Source organism: Myxine glutinosa, chromosome 10 (genome assembly GCF_964187855.1).
Source record: "Myxine glutinosa chromosome 10, kmMyxGlut1.1, whole genome shotgun sequence".
Taxonomy (NCBI): domain Eukaryota; kingdom Metazoa; phylum Chordata; class Myxini; order Myxiniformes; family Myxinidae; genus Myxine; species Myxine glutinosa.
Genome location: NC_136270.1, coordinates 62,894,138 through 62,907,047, shown reverse-complemented (window position 1 = coordinate 62,907,047; position 12,910 = coordinate 62,894,138).

The window sequence follows — 12,910 nt, the reverse complement described above, 5'->3', positions numbered from 1 at the left end:
TACGGCTTCCTCTCCGCTCCCACCTTTTGTTCATATGTGTTCTGTACCGTCCCCCAAACAGTGATGACTCCATCTACATTTCAATGTCTGACAACATGGACCAACTTCTATCCACTCATCCCAACTCTCTCTTCCTCATATGTGGTGACTTCAACTGTCATCATGCCACCTGGTTGGGTGTGGGTTCCTCTCTCACTAGTCATGGCACCTCAGCAAAGGACTTCTGTGACTCACTGGGATTGACACAATCTGTCAATTTCCCGACCCGGATCTCAGCCAATGGAGTATCTTCTCTTCTAGACTTGGTTATGACAAACTTCCCTGCTAATGTCTGCTGCTCTTCTTCTGCTCCAATCGGTTCTTCTGATCATGTGCTTGTCAAAGTGGACATCTCTCTGGCCATTCTCAGAGAGCCTCCTCAGCGTCGACGAGTCTGGCATTTCACTCAGGCCGACTGGGACGGTCTTCAAGCAGCCATCAATCGTCTGGATTGGTCTCCCATCTCCACTGCCTCTGACATCAATTCTTCCTGGGAATTCTTCCAAAGCAAACTGATCTCTCTCATGCACAGATTTATCCCATCTCGCCTTCAATTGTCTTACCCTTCCTCCCGTCCATGGTACACTGAATCTTGTGGTGAGGCAGTTGCCCTGAAACAACTTGCCTTTGCCTCTTGGAAGGCTAATCCAACTGAAGGAAATCTCAGTTCCTTCCACCAAGCTCGGAACAAGTGTGTGTCTACCCTCAGGAGTGCCAGGAAGCACTATCTCTCCTCACTCAAGAATGAACTCTCAAACCTGTCTCCTTCCTCCAAATCCTGGTGGCGTCTGGTCAAATCCGTTTCTGGTGTTTGTTCCCCCTCCATCCCCTCCCTTACCTCAAATGGCCACACAGTTGACATCGCACATGACAAAGCCGAATGCCTCAACTCTGTGTTCGCCTCAAAATCCTCAGTCCCAAACCCATCTCTCTCTGTTCCCACCTTTCCCAGTCGAACCCAACTGCTCCTGGACTCTGTGTCCTTCTCTCCTGACAAGGTGGAGGAGTTTTTGTCAAACCTCGACTCTGATTCTGCAACTGGACCAGACGGCATCAGCCCACGGGTCCTAAAATCCTGCTCTGCCGCTCTATCTCACCCTCTCTCTGTTCTTTTCACCCTATCTTTTGCTCAATGTCATCTGCCAGCATCCTGGAAATCAGCTAACATTACCGCTTTACACAAAAAAGGTGCAAAAACAGATCCTTGCAACTACAGACCAATCAGCCTGCTCCCAATTATCAGCAAAGTCATGGAATCCATCATTGCTTCGGATATGAAATCTTTCCTCTTCTCCAATGGCTTGATCTCTGATCATCAATTTGGTTTCAGACCAGGTCACTCTACTCTGGACATGCTGCTTCTGCTGTCTCAACAATGGATGGAGGTCCTCAATGCCAAACAGGAAATCAGAGCTGTCTCCCTTGACATATCAAGGGCCTTTGATACGGTCTGGCACCCAGCTCTGCTCACCAAACTCTCCTCCTATGGTATCCATGGAAATCTCCATGCATGGCTTGCGGACTTCCTCTCTGGTCGTAGTCAACGTGTGGCCCTGAATGGATTTCTCTCATCTCCCCTTCCTGTTCAGGCTGGAGTTCCCCAAGGAAGTGTGCTGGGCCCTGTGCTTTTTCTGGTCTTTATCAATGATCTCTCTGACTCTCTGGAAAATCCTCTCTATCTCTTTGCTGATGACTCCACTCTCTGCCGCTCCATTCCTCTTCCCTCAGATCGGCAGTCTGCAGCCTCCTCACTCTCTGAAGACCTGGACAAAATCACAGACTGGTCAAACAAGTGGAACATGTCTTTCAATCCTGACAAATCTCACTCTCTTACTATGTCTCTCCGAAAAGATCGACTGGACAACCCTCCCATCTACTTTCTCAACAATCCTCTCCAAGAAGTTCTGTCACTCAAGCTTTTGGGTCTCACTATCTGCCATGATCTTTCTTGGGAAAACCACATTTCCAAGCTGGCCTCCAAAGCCAGTCGCCGACTGGGCATCCTCCGTCGTGCGAAGTCCTTCCTCGGCACACCTGAGCTCCTCACCACATACAAGGCTTTCATCCGCAGCTCAATGGAATACTGTTCTCCCCTATGGGCTGGTGCTCCTGCCTCACACCTGTCTCGGCTTCACGCTGTTGAATCCAAAGCTTTCAAAATCATTGGAATCTCCTGCGATGAAGCTATCTCTGAGGGCTTTTCACTCACTCACCGCAGGCAGGTAGGTGGCCTTTCTGTCTTCTACCGACTCCTCTCCGGCCTTGCTCCCCCAGCTCTCTCTGTGCTCTGTCCCCCAAATATTCCTACAGGTCGCACAAGATCTGCCAGCAACCCTCTGATGGTTAAACTGCCGAAATCTCGGCTCTCTGCTCACCTTCACTCTTTCATTCCTCTTTTCTCCCGCCTGTGGAACAAACTCCCACACTCCCTTCAATCCCTCTCCTCCCTCCAGGTCTTTAAAACAGCTGTTCACCACCATCTCTTATCTTCCCCCATCCATAACCTTGATCTTTTCTACCCCCACTAATTCACCCCAGATCCACCTTGTTTGAAATTCCAACTTCTTTCCTGGAAATCCTGGCAGTGTCCATATGTTTATACCTCTCCCACCCCCCCCCCCTTCACATGCCTCCCCCCCCCTTCACATGCCTCCCCCCAAAGCCCTCTCCCTCCCACAGATCTCTCGATGTCTCCATGTCTCTCGGTCCCTGCTCTCAAATGTTGTGTTTGTGTCCTTCCCCCTCTCTCCCCATCTTGTCTACCGCTCCCGATGTTATTTGTTTTATGTGTCTGTTTGTCTTTCTGTGTGATTAATGTTCGCTCTTTCACGAGCCTCGATCTTGTATACAACAACAAAAAAAAAAAAAAAAAAAAAAAACGATATCAAGGCTGATTCAATCCAAACATGATGGGCGACTACTGTTGGACTTCACAGCGTGAAAGTGATTGCTCCGACAAACGCAAAAGTAAAGTTCAGAAGCACTTTTAATGTGATGTAAATAAAAACTTAAAGTTCATATTATTTTTTGTGATATTTTATAAAGTTCCTATTATTTTTGAAGATTTACATTTTTTCATGTGATGTAAATAAAAACTTAAGTTCATATTATTTTTTGTGACATTTTATTAAGTTCATATTCTTTTTGAAGATTTTCATTTTTTCATGTGATGTAAATAAAAACTTATAGTTCATATTATTTTTTGTGACCATAAATAGACACACTGGTCAACAGACCAACAACAACAGATAATACAACAGATAAAATGGATACAGATAATATGGACCAACTTCTATCTACCCATCCCAACTCTCTCTTCCTCATATGTGGTGCTTTCAATTGTCACCTTGCCAGTTGGCTGGGTGTGGGTACCTCTCTCACCAGCCATGGCTCCTCGGCAAAGGACTTCTGCGACTCACTGGGACTGACACAATCTGTCAATTTCCCGACCCGGATCTCAGTCAACGGAGTATCTTCTCTTCTGGACTTGGTTATGACTAACTTCCCTGAAAATGTCTGCTGCTCTTCTTCTGCTCCAATCGGATCATCTGATCATGTGCTTGTTAAAGTGGACATCTCTCTGACCATTCTCAGAGAGCCTCCTCAGCGTCGAAGAGTCTGGCATTTCACTCAGGCCAACTGGCACGGTTTTCAAGCAGCCATCAATCATCTGGACTGGTCTCCCATCTCTACCGCCTCTGATATCAACTCATCCTGGGAATTCTTCCAAAGTAAATTGCTCTCTCTCATGCACAGATTTATCCCATCTCGTCTTCAGTTGTCATACCCTTCCTCCCATCCATGTTACACGGAATCTTGTGGTGAGGCTGTTGCCCAGAAACAATTGCCTTCGTCTCATGGAAAGCAAATCCAACGGAAGGAAATCTCATTTCCTTTCACAAAGCCCGAAACAAGTGTGTGTCCACCCTCAGGAGAGCCAGGAAACAATATCTCTCCTTTCTCAAGAACGAACTCTCTTTTCTGTCTCCTTCTTCCAAATCCTGGTGGCATCTGGTCAAATCTGTTTCTGGTGTTTGTTCCCCCTCCATCCCCTCCCTCACCTCAAATGGCTACACGGCTGACTCCGCACGTGAAAAAGCTGAATGCCTCAACTCTGTGTTTGCCTCTAAATCTTGTGTCCCAAACCCATCCCTCTCTGTACCCAGTCGTACCCAGCTGCTCCTGGTCTCTGTGTCCTTTCCTCCTGACAAGGTGGAAAAGTTTCTGTCAACCCTCGACTCTGATTCTGCAACTGGACCAGACGGCATCAGCCCACGTGTCCTAAAATCCTATTCTTCTGCTCTTTCACTCCCTCTCTCTGTTCTCTTCACCCTCTCTTTTGCTCAAGGTCATCTGCCATCTGCTTGGAAATCAGCCAACATCACCGCTTTGCACAAAAAATGTGAAAAACAGATCCTAGCAACTACAGACCAATCAGCCTTCTCCCAATTATCAGCAAAGTCATGGAATCCATCATTGCCTCGGATATGAAATCTTTCCTCTTCTCCAATGGCTTGATCTCTGATCATCAATTTGGTTTCAGATCTGGTCACTCTACTCTGGACATGCTGCTTCTGCTTTCTCAACAATGGATGGAGGTCCTCAATGCCAAACAGGAAATTAGAGCTGTCTCCCTTGACATATCACATGCCTTCGATACGGTCTGACACCCCGCTCTGCTCACCAAACTCTCATCCTTTGGTATCCATGGAAATCTCCACGCATGGCTGGCGGACTTCCTCTCGAGTCGTAGTCAACGTGTGGCCCTGAATGGGTTTCTCTCATATCCTCTTCCTGTTCAGGCTGGAGTTCCCCAAGGCAGTGTTCTGGGCCCTGTGCTTTTTCTGGTCTTCATCAATGATCTCTCTGACTCTCTTGAAAATCCTCTCTATCTCTTTGCTGATGACTCTACTCTCTGTCGCTCCATTCCTCATCCCTCAGATCGGCAGTCTGCAGCCTCCTCACTCTCTGCAGACCTGGACAAAATCACAGACTCGGCAAACAAGTGGAACATATCTTTCAATCCTGACAAATCTCACACTCTTACGAAGTCTCTCTGAAAAGACCAACTGGACAACCCTCCCATCCACTTTCTGAATAATCCTCTCCAAGAAGTTCTGTCACTCAAGCTTTTGGGTCTCACTATCTGCCATGATATTTCCTGGGAAAACCACATTTCAAATCTGGCCTCCAAAGCCAGTCGCCGACTGGGCATCCTCCGTCGTGCGAAGTCCTTCCCTGGCACACCTGAGCTCTTCACCACATACAAGGCTTTCATCCGCAGCTCAATGGAATACTGCTCTCCCCTCTGGGCTGGTGTTCCTGCCTCACACCTAGCTTGTCTTCATGCTGTTGAAACCAAAGCATTCAGAATCATTGGAATCTCCCGCGTTGAAGCTAACTCCAAGGGCCTTTCACTCACTCACCGCAGGCAGGTTGGTGGTCTTTCCGTCTTCTACCGACTCCTCTCCGTCCTTGCCCCCCCCCCCCTAGCTCTCTCTGGGCTCTGCCCCCCAAATATTCCTGTAGGTCGCACAAGATCTGCCTGCAGCCTTCTTATGGTTAAACTGCAAAAATCAAGACTCTCTGCTCACCTTCACTCCTTCAGTCCTCTTTTGTCCCGCCTCTGGAACAAACTCCCTCACTCTCTTCAATCCCACTCCTCCCTCCAGGTCTTTAAAACAGCTGTTCACCACCATCTCTTATCTTCCCCCACTCAAAACATTGATCTTTTCTACCCCGGCTAATTTCATCCCAAATCCACTTTTTTGAAATACCAACTTCTTTCCTGGAAGTCCATGGTGTCCTTGTGTTTTATACTTCGCCCACCCCCCCGCCCCTCCCCTCCCCCTTCCCACGCCGCCTCCCCTCAAGCCCTCTACGTCCCACACATCTCCCGATGTCCCTGCTCTCAAATGTTGTGTTTGTGTGCTTCCCCTTCTCTCCCCATCTTGTCTACCGCTCCCTCTTTTTATATGTTTTGTTTGTCTGTTTGATTTGTTTGTGTGATAAATGTTAGTATAGCTCTTTCATGAGCCTCGATTCTGTATACTAAAAAACCCCCCCAAAAAACAGCTAAATTGGTTCTGACTTATTTTCAACTGTTTCCAACTAATTTGGTGCCCACGAATCCGAATCTGATCTTAAAATTTCGCTATCACGTAACCATGACGTAGTAAATCATAAGTGTGGAAAAAAATCTTTGGAGCATGCGAATTTCTTGATTATGTCTCAATAAATCAATTTATTGTCACAAAAAAATAATATGAACTTTAAAAATTTGGTGCTCGAAAATTTCCAAGGTAATTGTTAGCAAGAGCCACAAAGCTATCCCAAGCAACGCTTTCCAGCTCAGATAGCCTCGCTACAAAGTCCTGATTAGTGAGTAGAAGACGAATTTGAGGACCATTGAAAACACCCGCCTTTACTTTGGCCTCAGATACAATGCCTTGGAACTTCATTAGCAAGTAGTGGAAGCCAGCACCATCTTGATCCATGGCCTTCACAAAGTTCTTCATCAAACCAAGTTTCAAATGAAGTGGTGGTAAGAATACCTTCTCAGGGTCAACAAGAGGTTTGTGAATTTCAAATGAAGTGGTATTCCTATGGTATACTGGTTCTCAAAAACTGGATGTGCTCGTGCAAATTGGACAGCATAATCGAAATATACAGGTTCATGTTGGTTAGAATCACCTCAAAATATACTAGAACCATCAAACTTTTAAAATTTTGTTGACCAGTGTTATCCATACTCTTCCATCATATGGTGATTCTTCATCCTAACTCTGTCCACTTCTTCTGGGGACAATGATGCTCAGATGCTCTGAAAACTGGTCCCTGGTTTATTATACCGTCTGGTGACGATATTGATGGGGACGGATGGATAAGTTTGTTCGAATGAGTGCAGCATACATGTCCTCATAGATATTTTATCACTACTGGAGCAAGGCCATCTATTTATTACGTATGCACAGGATTGGATGGAGGGGACGCAGTTCAATTTGTGCCATTGTCACCTGCGCCACCGAAAGTGGATGGAGGTTGTCTTTTCACCCGTCTGTCTGTCTGTGTGATTGTCTGTTTGTTTATGGACAGGATATCTCAAAAAGTTGCGGACGGATTCAGACGAAACTTGTTGGACTGGTTGGGTGTGTGTCAAGAAAGAATCGTTTCGATTTTGGTGAACACCTGAATCTGGATACGAGATTTAAAATTTTATAAGTGATTCTTCACCACTGATTGATAGGGCCAAAAACGATATGTAGTACGATATTTCAAAACGTTGCAGGCGACTTTTGACAAAACTTGGTGGATGAGTTGGTTATGTGACAAGGACAAGCTGATTCGATTTTGGCTCATGTCTGAAACCAGATCCAACCTATCAATGGAATACTAAATGTACTACTACTGAGTGCCGTTCTAGTTACCTCCGCCAACAAAGGTGGATGGAGGTTATGTTTTCATCCCTGTCCGTTGGTCTGTCCGTTTGTCTGTGAACAAAATATCTCAAAAGGTTGTGGACGGATTCGGACGAAATTTGGCAGAGATGTAGCGTATGTGAAAAGGGCGAAATGATTAGATTTTGGTGAAGATCCGGATTCGGATCCGGCTACTAGAGTTTTTAAGTGATTCTTCACCATTTGGGAGATAGGGACAAAAACAATACATAGCAGGATATCTCAAAAAGTTGTGGACGGATTTGGACGACACGTGGTAGACAGGTTGGATGTCTGACAAGGACGATTCGATTACATTTTGGTGAAGATCTGAATATGGATTCGGATATGAGGATTATTTAATTATTTGAGTGATTCTTCAGCATTGGGAGATCAGGCCAAAAACGATACATAGCGGGATATCTCAAACGGTTAAGGACGGATTTGGACGAAACTTGTTGGACATGTTGTGTGTGTGACAAGGAAGAATCGATTCAATTTTGGTGAAGATCTGGATCCGGATCCAGCTAGTAGAATTTTAATTAGAGTCGTAGATCCAGCTAGTAGATCATATCACTCGTAGTAGCTAGTGATATAGCCAAGCAGGTGGAGGTATGCTCACCACTAAGTGTTGTTCGAGTTTATTTTGCATTGATCTGATGTGCATCTTCGATATCCGACACGAGGTGCAAGGCAAAGACATTTTTGGACATCAAGGTACTTTTGATGCGAATTTCAAGGACATTAATTGTTAGCCACGACTAAACGCAAAAGGAATTTGAATTTGGGTTCTGAGCATCATGAGACATTTGTTCAGATGGGAAAAACTGAATTGAGCATCTTCGACCTGACATGATTCATCCTCACACCTGTGTTCTTGAAGTGTTTCATTTGAAGCAAAGGAAGGAAAGAAAGATGAAGAATGACAATAAATACTTCCTTTTATAAGCGATCCAGATAAAGTTTAACCTGATGGGTCAAATTGCTTCCTTTTAAATTTAAACCATAGTGCAGGTCGTTAACCCTCACACATTTAGTTGTATGGGAAAATGAACTTTCGTCCCATACCTAGCAATAAGCAATACAATAAGTATTTATGGCACATCCAATGTGTGGCTAAAATCATCGGAAAGCCAATCTCACACCCAATGGTAGACTTGCATGATAAATTCACGCTTACGCACTCGAAATGCCTCTATTTTATCGTTTCTCTGATAGAAAGCAATACTTGGAGGCTGCTTGTTAAAACGACCATCGTATGATGACTTACGGTTCCTGCTTTGCTGTGATGTAACAATGGCTATAGCCAGTCAGAAGGTTAACAGAAGGTTGTTGACTCATCTTAATAAAGATGGTTATTGGCCTCGTAGACATGGTGAATTTTGCTATCTTGTTACTTGGATGTGCCGATACATCACCCTGGATCTACCCTGCTGCTTCTGCAATGAACTTCCGTTGATCCAGATGGTCTGATTAGAAAATCAGCCAAATGCTCCGCCTGCCATTCGGTCAGTGTGTCCTTTGTGGCCATTTTTGTTATAATTTTGATCATATCTTTAAAAGCCTTTTCGATCGTACAGTGGGACGTAAAGGGACGGCAATAGCAGAGTTTGAAAAACCATCTCGGAGCATGAAGACCTCTTGGAGGATGTGTGATGGGCTTAGGGGCATCGCACGGAGATGGCAGCAGAAAAACTAATTTATCTCTGTAGAGGGGCAAAGACCGATGGTCAATAGACCAGATTCACCCGACCAAGCACACACAAGGTAGTAAACCTTCTCTCTCGATTATCCTCAGAGGTGATCGTAAACATTAACGGTTTCATACTTGAAGGCATTCTTGCACAACTATTAACCCAACTGGAGTAAATCTCTTTTCATGAGAGGCTAAACTGTTACAGGCAGTCTTTTTATGCTCTGCTTGCCCAGAGGAGGTGTGTAATGAGGTAAGGGTTTGGTATAGTCTTCATTGGAGGCAAACGGAATTGTGCAGGTGCAGGAATGTTTGGACAAAACAAGGGATCACTTGGACCTTTGCTGCATATATATATATATATATATATACATATATATACATACACATATATATAGATATATATATATATATATATATATATATATATATATATATATATATATATATATACATATATATATATATACATGTGTATATATATATATATATATATATATATATATATATATATATATATATATATATATATATATATATATATATGTATATACTGTATATAATCGTTAGATTAAATAAGACGCGGACGTAGCTTTGATTAAACACAGTTTAATCTAACGATTATTTATTCAATACAAATGAGACGCCCTGCTCGTACTTTGGAGTTTCTACTATTTCTTACAGTTATATATATATATATATATATATATATATATATATATATATATATATATATATATATATATATATATATATATATATATATACACACTAGCGGGGTCGCCCGTGGGAATCCCACAGGCATGGATGTGTGTGACATTTCGACATATTGAGTTAGATGCTGCACCTGCACATTCAGTTATATAAAATGGTTACTGGCAATTGATCACATCCACAAATGATGTAATCCACACAATTTATGTACTTTACATCACGTTAATAGGAATACATGCCCGTGTAGATGGGAAATACAGTTTGTTTGAAATAAATCACAAATATCAGAAGAAAGTTTTTAAAATTTAGAACTATTCTCACTCAGAGTTAAACATCACCGTAATATTATGCGGTTGCTTCAACGTTTTCGGTGAATTATATGTCATCATTGTGAGATTTTTTTGGAATTTTTTTTTTTGAAATGAGATTTTTATATTTAAAAAAACGGCAAAAAAGCATCAGAACAGCTGTGAAACAGCATCAAAACAGCAGTGAAAAAGCATCAAAACGCTATCAAAACAACAGTGGAAAGCGTCAAAACAGCAGTGAAAAGCATCAAAACACTATCAAAACAACAGTGGAAAGCGTCAAAACAGCAGTGAAAAAGCATCAAAACAGCAGTGAAAAAGCATCAGAACAGCAGTGAAAAAGCATCAAAACAGCAGTGAAAAAGCATCAAAACAGCAGTAAAAAGCATCAAAACAGCAACAATGGTCCGGTGATTTTTTAATCACCGCAACTAAATGTGTCGGAGTAATTAACTATTTTCCTTCGTGCCCTCCTTTTGTTGCCTGAATGGTGTCACTGCAGGACCTCTGGGTAAACAACATTACGGGTGAAGATTCCACTGTGGCCATCAATTTTTCCCTGTTGGCCATTACTGACTACCTTTACCTTGACATCCTCAAATCGTTTAGCACGCGACAATGCAACATATAATTGGCCATGGCTGAAGACGGGTTCTGGTAAGTAAATCCCAACTTTGTGTAATGTTTGACCTTGACTCTTGTTTATTGAGAAAGAGAATGCCACACGAACTGGAAATTGATGGCGTTTGAGTACGAATGGTAGTGTTGTAGCGGAAGGTGCAATACTAATCCTGGGTATAAATGTGCGTGTTCCTTTGTGACTGCCAGAAATTATTTCTCCATCTATTATGTTTGGCAACAATCTTTTAACAACCAATCTTGCACCATTGCACAGTCCCTGTTTCGGATCAAAGTTACAGAGTAACATGATGACAGCACCATCTTTGAGACGAAGTTTGTGCAATGGCATTCCAGAAGGAGTTAATTGATTTAGGAATTCCATAGGATAATTTAGTGCCTCTTCAGGGTCATCACAGACAATGGAATCAGCGCTGAAGTACGTCTTTTCTTCCCCAGGAAATGCATCCAGTATCTCATCGTTGATCACAAATGTGGATTCATTCTTTGGACACAACACGGCTCGTTGTGCCAGCGCATCATAGTTTGAATGGATTTCGTTCAAATTACCGAAAACAGCCTCTGCTAAAGAAATGTTGTCTTCTACACAGATACGATCAGGCAGTCGTATTAAATCTGAGTCAGGAATTGTTTCCACAGTCCCATTTCCAACCGACAGTAACCATTTTGAGAATTCTTCATCATCATTAGCTCTCATGTTTGATGTTAAGTTCAGCTGTTTGAACTTTGGCCACAACTTTCTACGCTTGATGCATGTGGCTATGATTGCTGCAGGTGCAGCGCGAGGTACAACGGGCAAAACCTGCCTGAAGTCCCCACCAAGAAGTAAGACCTTTCCACCAAAAGGAATGTTGTTGCTGGTTACATCCCGGAGACATCGATCAACAGCCGCTAAAGCATATGCTGGAGCCATAGGTGCTTCATCCCAAATGAATAGGTTGGCCTTCCTTAGAGCATCTGCATCTTTACGCGTAGGTGATATGTTGCATGTGGAGTTTTCCAAAATGGGCACTGGCAATTTAAATCGATGGTGCGATGTACGCCCCCTGCTAGCAATGTTGCTGCAATGCCCGAGTACGCCATTGGAAGAACCAAACGACACTGGCCTCGCAAGATGTGCAGAAGCGTATTATAGAGAAAGGTCTTGCCACTTCCGCTTGGTCCATCAACGAAAAACAACCGGTTGCCTGTGTACTGGTCCCTACAATGAACGGCCTGTAGGACCTCATCTACAATATCGATTTGGTCATCATTTAGTAGTTGTCTGTTGTTTTCACCTTTTTCATGTTCATCTCCCGGTACATACTGATAATCATCGCTCGAAAGATCTTCAACAGTGTCTGGAGGTACTGGTAACTGAAATGCTTCCAAGGTCTGTCCATGTCTCAGGAGGAAGGACTGTATTTCTCGCAATGCCATGAAAATACTCTGTTCCAAGATATGGCCGCTGTGCACAAAATCTTCGCAAAGGTCGTTTTAATATTTTTTCCACAGTGCCGACGTGTCTGTCGGTGTGCAGAATATGCATAGGGTTGCAAAAAGAGATCTCAATTGTTGTGGCATGGCAAAGATAACTCCATCAGCTAAGGACCTGTCCCATTCTGTATCATCTTCTGTTAAATGTAATTTCCTGGCTGCATCCTTGTATGTTTCACAAACTGCTCCATCTACGGTTCTGAGATCTTCAAATGATGTTTTACCAGGGCAGTGCAGCAGGAGTACACGAAGATGAAAGCGCTCAATGTCCATAGGGCTTCCCGAAACCATGCGTCCGATAACCTTGTTGCCGCCCCGGCGTCGAAGTTTCCATGTCTTTCGTCCATCTTCAAATACGTAATATTTTGGAATGTCATGGTACAGATAACTTCGTGCCTCAGGGTCTCTCTGGTTTTACTGAAACCAAGCTGTAAGTGTTGTACCCCTATGTCGTACAATGGCTTCTTCCTCGTTACCATCCCTGAACGCAGGACACCTCCTCTTCCTCTCCCTCCCCCTCCCCCCTCTTCTCCCCTCCCTCCTCCCCCCTGCCCTTCCCCCTCCCATGCCCCCCCCCCTCCCCTCCCCCTCACCTCCGCTCCCCC